The sequence below is a fragment of the Rhincodon typus genome, chromosome 32 (assembly GCF_021869965.1).
Source record: "Rhincodon typus isolate 14 chromosome 32, sRhiTyp1.1, whole genome shotgun sequence".
NCBI lineage: Eukaryota > Metazoa > Chordata > Chondrichthyes > Orectolobiformes > Rhincodontidae > Rhincodon > Rhincodon typus.
Window position 1 is genome coordinate 1,334,016 of NC_063363.1, and position 9,469 is coordinate 1,343,484.

Below are 9,469 nucleotides of genomic sequence, written 5' to 3' on the forward strand. Positions count from 1 at the left end.
TATCTCTGCAGCAAAAAGAGGCTATTCAGCCCGTCGATTGTGCTCTACCGTTTAGTCTGATCACGGCAATGTGACTGCTGTTGCCCCTGTTGAGTACACTGTCGTGCAGCTTTGAATGAAGTGGAGAGCAGCTATCACCAGCCTGACTCTGAACTTCATTCTGAACATTGCATTCATTTCATCATCAGTTTGCAGGTCTGTAACTCGGAACATACTCTGCCCTCCCTTTTACAGGTTGGATGCTCGATGTCCTTTTCAGGCAATATTTGAACATTACCCAACACCATTGTCTATTTACTAAGAATGTGGCACTGAAGGATTACCACAGAAAGGCATTTACTGATGTGGTGAGTGCAGATGTCTTGCACTTAATTCTGAATATTTCCCTCCTTGAAAGTTGGTGATTTTTTTTCTTTCTCAGGAATTTTTGTTACAATTGCAACTTGTGGCTAAGGGGTTTTAAGGATGTAGGAATGAAGCACTTCCATTTCACAAGTCATCATCAATGACAACTAACAGAGTGTTTCCTATAGGGTATCTCTATCAAGCAATCCCAGGATGGGGTTTGATACAGAGCAACGCTACCTCTACACTGTCGTTCAATTTAATCTGGTTCACCACCATCCTCTGAAGAACACCTTTTTCTGCTTAAACTCCATATCCACCTTGCTTCCAACGCTCCAGCACTGTACATTGGGAGAGACAGCCAAATTGGGAAGTTCTGTGTTCCACATCCAATGCAATGCAGTGTTTATTGACATGAACATTTTACACCGGCTTCTTAAAACCTGCAGACAGGAATCATTATTGTATTGAGGCATTGCTTGGTGGTAGTGACTGGTTTCTCTGTCATAGGGTGGGGTTGGCAGCCATTCACAGTCCCCTCCCATCTGATTCTTTGATTTATTTTCTCTGAATTGTTCAGGATTCCCAGGGATAAGAACAAAGAAAGAGACACACATGGTAAAAGGCAAGTGTCCACCTACATGGTGACTGTCAGGTGTTGAACCATCAGTAATGGCTCCCTGTCTTGTGCAGGTGCTGGATGTGATCTTGACAGAGCTGAGTGAACACGTGGACAAAGACTTGGCTGATCTCTTCCGGTACGAACGGCAAATGGAGGAGACGGACTTAATCACAGACAGTGGTTATCGTGGAGTCTGAGACGGGGGCGAGCTATCCGAGATGGGGACAGTAGTGTGTAGGTCTACAGCTGTAAACCATTATGTTTTTGCAATTTATCTTTTGAACTTCCAGTAAACCAGAACTGAAGTCTCATTTTGTAAATGTTGATTTAACCCAAAAGTGGTTGTGTTTTAAAGTCAAACTGGTTAATTATAGATATATTTTCTAACCATAGATTTTGTTTTACCCTGTATCCGAGGATTTCATACGTAGCTGTGGTTTTGACTGGATATTCTTCCCCTCTGCTTCTGATGTTTACATCAGGATTCTTTTGGCATTGCTTAAAAAGAGGAATTGACTGTATTGAACCTGATGACCCTTGTCCTGCATGGTGGAGAATAACTAGCCTTGCATGGGGTGGTCAATGAACTAGAGTTTGATTTGATAAGCAGAGTACATGTGAGAGACATTATCACGGATTGGTCAACAACTTGGTACACGTTTTGATAACTCTGCAAGAGATAACACTCATATTTTGATCAGACCTTCTGTTTTGAGAAATTCAAATGGAAGTCTTGAACAATTTGGATGAAGCCACAAATTTGGCACACTATTTCACTGCTACAGCCAAGTTGGGGGGGAGGTGGTGACTGCCCAGAGTATCCAGCCCCATGTACCGTTTTGTGGAGACTTGGTCTTATGTGCCAACTCCATGTCTTATCATTTTAGAGATTTGACTTAGACATATTAACTTAGAGTTCTTTTTACCATTTTGGATCCTGTTTAGACCAGGTCGGGGTTCATAGATTCATACAGCGCAAACAAGACCCTTCAATCCACCGAGTCTACACTGACATAATGACCACTAAAAGTGTGCTAATCCCAATTTCCTGCATTTGTCCCATACCCTTGAATGATATGATGTTTCAAAGACTAATCCAAATATTTTTCAGAAGTTTATAGGGTATCCAGCCTCTTCTACCTTCCCAGGCAGTGCATTCCAAATTCCCACCACCTGCTGAGTGAAAAAGTTGTTTTTTTCCCCCTAAAACCCTCTGAATCTCCTGATCCTTACCCCAAAACTATGCCCTCTTGTGATTGACCCCTCAACCAAGGGGAACAGCTGCTCTCTATTCACCCTGCTCATACCTCTAATAATCTTGTATCAGTCATGTCCCCCCTCAGTCTTCTCTGCTCTAAAGAAAACAATCCAAGTCTATCTAGGCTTTCCTTTATAGCTGAATTTCTCCATCACAGGCAACATCCTGATGAACCTCCTCTGTACCCTCTCCAGTGCCAGCACGTCCTTCCTATAATATACATTTTGGTAGGAGTAATAGTAAAAAGGATTATTACTTGAATGGTAAAAAGTTGCAGCATGCTGCTATGCAGAGGGACCTGGGTGTCCATGTGCATGAATCACAGAATGTAGGTCTGCAGGTACAACAAGTAATTAGGAAGGCAAATGGAATTTTGTCCTTCATTGCTAAAGGGATTGAGATTAAAAGCAGAGAGGTTATGTTGCAGCTGTACAAGGTGCTGGTGAGGCCACACCTGGAGTACTGTGTGCAGTTTTGATCTCCTTACTTGAGAAAGGATGTACTGGCACTGGAGGGGGTGCAAAGGAGGTTCACTAGGTTGATTCCGGAGTTGAGGGGGTTGGCTTATGAGGAGAGCCTGAGTAGATTGGGATTATGTTCATTGGAATTCAGAAAATTGAGGGGGGATCTTATAGAAACATATAAAATAATGAAGGGAGTAGATAAGATAGAAGTAGAGAGGATGTTTCCACTGGCAGGTGAAGCTAGGACAAGAGGGCATAGCCTCAAGATTAAAGGGAGCAGATTTAGGACTGAGTTGAGAAGGAACTTCTTCACCCAGAGTGTTGTTAATCTATGGAATTCCTTGCCCAGTGAAGTAGTTGACGCTACTTCAGTAAACGTTTTTAAAGATAAGGTAGATATTTTTTTGAACAATAAAGGAATTAAGGGATACGGTGAGAACGCGGGTAAGTGGATCTGAGTCCACGAAAAGATTAGCCATGATCTTATTGAATGGCGGAGCAGGCTCAAAGGGCCAGATGGCCTACTCCTGCTCCTAGTTCTTATGTTCTTATAATGAGGTTTCCTTGTAATATTTGTGCTGTGAAGAAGTTGCATTTCTTCCTTTATACAAAGTGTTCTGTTTCCTTTAAATTTTCTAACTTTTGTAATTTAGCATTTATCATTTTGTTCTTGTTATAACATCATATCCAATAAAATGGTTGTCTTAACACATTCCTAGGAATTGTCACTCATTCCTGTTACATTCAGAGTGCAATTCTTAATCTGAGGAAGAATCTGCAAGGACTCTGTCCTCACTGGGCTGTATGTGGAATATTGGGGTGACTCAGCCTGTTTATGTTGGTCTATTACATCTGGCCTGTGAATATTGGTCAAAGGGCAGTTTTTACATTTTAGAGTCAATAATGTTACCTCTAGTGAGATGAATTAACTGTTCAGATCTACTCGAACTTTGGGTTCAGCTCCTTCACTGTTGGCGCTTGGTGCACAAATTTGGGAAAAGTTCAGAAATGATAAGAGCCCACTTGACCATCCAGACTTTAAACTGCATTTACTAGTTTACCAATTATTTGTCACATCCACAATGTAGGTAACCCAAAGTTATCACTGGTGTGTCCAGTCATGTGTTATTGTAGCTAATCTTTACAGAGAGAATTGCTAGCCTCAAAATAGAAGCAGACACAACTATTCCTGAGATGGCTTTTCTCCAGCGTCAATGAAGTGACACTCACTTGAACTGCCAGCATTCTAGGGAAATGTCAGATTTTTGATTTTCTTTGGCATCACACAATTGCCATGGAGAACATAAGTTATGAAATCCAGTTCTTTATTGTTCACCCGTGCCTTGAAAGGCATCAGAGATTTTTTGGCCAATGTTCCTGAGGAACTCGGGCACTTGTTGCAAGGTCCTAGAAATATATTCCCTAAAAAAACAAGAGAGAATAATTATTGCAACATCAGTGACAAAATGCAGAGGGTGCTTTACTCCATGTCTCACCTCTTGAGATCCCCAAAGCCTGTCCACCGTCTGCAAGGCACAAGTCAGGAGTGTGGTGGAATACTCCCCACTTACCTGGATGGGTGCAGCTCCAACAACATTCAAGAAGCTTGACACCATCCAGGACAAAGCAGCCTGTTTGATTCGCACCACATCCACAAACATCACTGACGCTCAGTAGCAGCAGTGTATTCTATATACACGATGCACTGCAGAAATTTACCAAAGAACCCACAGTCTAAAGATGTGCAGGTTAGGTGGATTGGCCATGCTAAATTGCCCATAGTGTTCAGGGATGTGTAGATTAGGTGGGTTATAGGGGGATGAGTCTGGGTGAGATGCTCTGAGGGTCAGTGTGGACTTGTTGGGCCGAAGGGCCTGTTTCCACACTGTAGGGATTCTATGATTGTTAGTACCAGCACATGGACTGCAGCGGTTCAAGAAGGCAGTGCACCACTACCTTCTCAAGGGCAACTGGGGACAGACAATAAATACTGGGCCAGCCAGCGATGCCCGGATTCTGCAAATGAATTTTTAAAAATCATGTGTATATACGAGCATATAAACTAGCTTCTGGAGGTGGCCATTTAGCCCCTCAATCCTGCACCATCATTCAATAAGATCAGCCTGATCAGATCACTCCACATTCTACCCACTGCCCAATAACCTTTCATCCCTTACTTATGAAGAACCTAACCACCTCTACCTTTAAATTAGTCAAATATTACAGTATTTTCACTGCATTTTGAGAAAGAGAGAGTTCCAAAGACACTCAGCCCTGTGGTGAGAAAACAATTTTCCTGATCCTTGTCTTAGATGAGTGGCTGTTTATTTTTAAACTGACTCAAGTTCTATATTCTCCCAAAAGAGGGCGCATCCTCCCCACATGCATCTTCGAGACCCCTCAGCATTGTGTATGTTTGAATCAAGTTGCCCATTACTCTTCTAAATTGTAGTGGATACAAGTCCAGTCGTCCAACCTTTCCTCATTAGACAACCCCCTTCACCTCCCGTCCCCACCATTCCCTGACCCCCATTTCCCCACTCCATTCCAGGGAATAGCCTGATAAACCTTCCCTGAGCTGCGTCCACCCATGTACGTTTTCCTTTAAATAAGATGACCAATGCTGAACACAGTACTATAGATGTAGCGTCACCAGTGCCTATGTAACTGAAGCTGCATCTCGCAACTTTTTGTATCCAATCGCACTTTAAAATATGACATTCAATTAGCTTTCCTTTTGCAATTCATGCACAAGTCCACCCAGATCCCCGCCATCTCAGAGCTCTGCAATCTCTCAGGAATTAAATAATCAGCTTTTTTTTTTATTCTTCCTGCCAAAATGGACAATTTTATGATCAGTGTAAATCTGCAGCCACCTCTCTGCCTTCACTATCAGATCATGGTTATTTCTATTGGTGCTGTCAGTTCATTTGTTTTTTAATGCTAAGTGCATTCAGATACAAATCCTTAAGTTTTGTCTTTTTTTTTAGTCTCTAGCTTTACCTATTGAATCATCTTCAGATTATCTCTCATTATCTCTACCTGTCACAGTATGTATATAATTTTCCATCTTAATACTTTGCTGTCTTCCCTCGCCTCTATTCTTTGATTTACCACATCTTCTAAAATTTGATTCTTTAACTTAGTATTTAATTTACAACCTTCCTGACTTGCATATTTACATGTTTCACCAGAATGCTGGCCCAAATTCATTTCAGGTGTAGACCAAACCAAGGATACAGCTCCCACTTCCCCTAGGAATGGCGCCAGTGCCTATGAAACAGAACCCATTTCTACACAACAATCTTGAACATTCACTTCTCAAATCTTATTTTTCCTATACCCGTTCGCACGTGGCTCAGATAAGGATCCAGAGATAACTACCTTTGAGGTCCAGCTTGTTAATTTAGTGCTACTTTCCCATTCTGACCCTGAACAGCTTCTTCCCTTGTATCTATGGCATTGATAGCTATATGGACCACAACGACTGAATCTTTGTTACTCCGATACCTTTGAGGTTCATGTGCAGCATCAACATCCAACGCCAGAAGTCAATGCATTGATGTGCTGGTCCACATGCACAGGACCTCAGAGGAACCTTGGAATGACTGTGTAGTCGTACAGCTTAGAAAGAACATTGCTTTACTCCCTTCCACTATAGATTCTGTCCTGCCCTGAGCAGATGTCTCAATCCCTCAATCCAGACAAGCAACACATTTTTCTGGATTCTCCCTCTTTGCTACGGAAAGCAATGATAAACTCCCTCAATATATTGTACCATTTCACCGCTGCTGTCTTCTTTGCTCCCCCACTTGAATGGCTACATTTACCAAAGTGCCATGGCCAACTAGCTCATTTGCCCTGAGGCCCTAACTCTCATCCAGACAAGCTGAAAAGAACCTCAAACCTGTGGGGAGTTGCAAAGACTGAGACTCCTGCACCCTATGCCATCTGGGTCCCCTCACCTATTGCTGGGTCAGCATGAATTGAGAATAATGTACTTGTATACAATTTAAGATTTCCATTCCCAACTGCCTCTGTAAGCAGTTTTTACCCAATATTTACGAAAGGTAAACCAAACTGAGTGAAGTCAATATTATGGCTGCTCACTGGCTATGTTGAACCACAGAAGATTCCCTGATGCTGCTGAGCAATTCACTTGCTTGATCTTTCATTCCTATTATGTGATCTCTTAGAGATCTTGAAGGCTGAGCTGTAGAACTGGCTTCTTCCAATGGAATAGCATCACAGGCTAGAAAATAGAGAAGAGAGAAAAAGATTGGAACAGATTGTTCAATAAAGGTTTGGGACAGAGTATCTAGCAAATGACTTGACAACAAATTGAAGAATTAAAAAACACAAGAATCTCGTTTTAATTTACTGGATAATTTGTCAATCAGTTATTTGTAAGAAAAACCAAATGAAAACAATATTTGTACTGTGTGAGAGGAGAATACTAATTTGTTGGCTAGTGGACAGTGATTGATAGAGGTATTGCTCTGTAGTATGCACTAGTTAATGATGACTGACATATAACTGCCAAGTTTTGTTTAAATTTTAAACTGGCAAGGTTGATTCTGATTTGTCAAGACACTACCCAGAGAATGGCTGTTACCTTCATTGATTTGAAACAGACACTGTGAATGTACATGTTCTTTTTTTCTGCAAAGAACAAGGGCCTATATTTTACTGTGTGTCACTTACTGTACAGAAAGTTGCATGACAATGTGAGCCTGACTGAAGGTATTAAATTGGTTGTCAGTGTAATTCTTCACCCATTCAGGATTATCCAGCAAATGCTGTTCAATTACAGAGTCACATCTAAGATTGGAAATTGTTGTGAGTTTTGTAAGTGCAGGCTGGCTAGGTACAGTTTGTTGTGAACATGTTGTTTACCCTTTACTTTGGTTTTTTTTGTGAATTGAGTACAAGGTTTGATAAAATGTGTCGTTTTTCTGCAATAGCCAACTTTAACCTGAGGCAGGAACCTCGCTCAATTACTAATCATTGAAAATGAAGTATCAGCCCTGGGTTACGTGGAGGTTTCTCTTTTGATGGAGTTTGGGGAACTAACTCCTGCCAGACCCTCATTCCACTGGATTAACCAACAGGGTTTATAAGAACACAGGGTGGTTGAAAAGAAGGTCTGTACAACTTTAAATGTCCTAGGAGTGTTTGATGGAGACAGTTTCGAGGGAGCTTTTGCCCATAGTGACCAGGGAGGTGCTAGTAAGATTGATTAGCCATGGGAAATACAGGGTTACAGGGATAGGGTAAGGCGGTGAGTTTGGGTGGGATGCTCTTTGGAGGGTCGATGTGGACGGCTTGGGCCAAATGGCCTGCTTCCATACTGTAGGGATTCTATGGATTCTTTACTCTGTATCTAATCTCATGCTGTCACTGTCCATGGCGTGTTTGATGGGGACATTGTTGAGAGACAGTTACTTTTAGTTTCAAAGAGTAGAGGAAGCTTTGCTCCATATATAACCCCTCGCTATTTCTGTCCTGTATTTTATGGGCATAGTGTTGAGGGACCTTAACTTTCAGTTTAAAACAGTAGAGAGAGCTTTACTCTGTATTTAACGCCATGCTGTCCCGACTTGCTTGGAACAAAACAATCTCAAGAGAAAACAGAATGTATTTAAATGTAAATATTGGGGAGACGCTCACTTACCAATCAGGACTGCACTGAAGATGACTACAACAGCCAATATGACCACTTGAATCTTCATTTTGGCTCGTATTTTCTGTCTTTACTGTCTTAAAATGAGAAAATTGATGATTGGTTAAGAGGAGTGGCATTAAGTTACTGTGCAGTTTTCAAAATGCTCAGAGCATCTGGAAAATATCAAAGATTATCCCCTGTAATCTCCCTATCACCAGCACAAAGCAGCTTTCCCTCCTGCTGTGCCTATCACTTATGATTGCAGCTGTTTCTAAAGTGGGTAGCTTATTATGATGCCTTTAATCCCAAAGCTCTCTTCCGTAACGCACTCTCTCTCACACTCCCTCTCTCAACCTTCTTTCCCATCCCCACTCTATCTCATCTATCCCTTTATTCCATACCTCATTCTCACTCCCTTACTCTACCCCCCCTCTCCCCCTCACACTCTCCCCTCCATGTCTCATAGAAACATAGAAGATAGGAGCAGGAAGAGGCCATTTGGCCTTTTGAACCTGCTCTGCCATTCATTATGATTGTGGCTGATCATCCAACTCAAAAGCCTAATCCTGCTTTCTCCCCATAACCTTTGATCCCATTTGCCCCAAGTGCCATATCTAGTCGCCTGTTGAATACATTCAATGTCTTGGCATCAACTACTTCCTTTGGTAATGAATTCCACAGGCTCACCACTCTTTTTGTGAAGAAATGCCTCCTCACCTCTGTCCTAAATGGTCTACCCCGAATCCTCAGACGGGACACACCCGCCATGATGAAGAATTTACTTCATTTTGGGGTGAGTTGGTGAAAGGAATTAGATGGTGCTTGAGGAAAGTGAATTAAATGGGGGCAGAGCAGCGGATTGGGACAGACACGGCTATTCTATGCAAGGCAGGCACATGATATGTGTAGTCTGCTTCTGTAACTATAACTCTCTCCCCTTTCCCTTCCCTGTTTGCTGCATCCCTCTTAATCCCACCAATCTCTCTACCCCCTCCTCACTCTGTCCAAATCTCCCCTTCAATCCTCTCCTGTCCCCGCTAACTCCCTCCTGCATACCAGGGATAACAAGATGTAGAGCTGGATGAACACAGCAGGCCAAGCAGCATCAGAGGAGC

General features: G+C 42.2%; 1 long non-coding RNA gene across 1 annotated transcript in view; it reads left to right on the top strand.

Moving 5' to 3' along the window:
* Positions 1-3,401, top strand: part of LOC125486750 — a 5,326-nt gene extending 1,925 nt beyond the window's left edge. Inside the window, exons 2-3 of the long non-coding RNA XR_007265376.1 lie at positions 235-347; positions 1,039-3,401. This is a non-coding gene — a long non-coding RNA (uncharacterized LOC125486750). The remainder of the gene's footprint in view (positions 1-234; positions 348-1,038) is intronic.
* Positions 3,402-9,469: the final 6,068 nt, after the last annotated feature.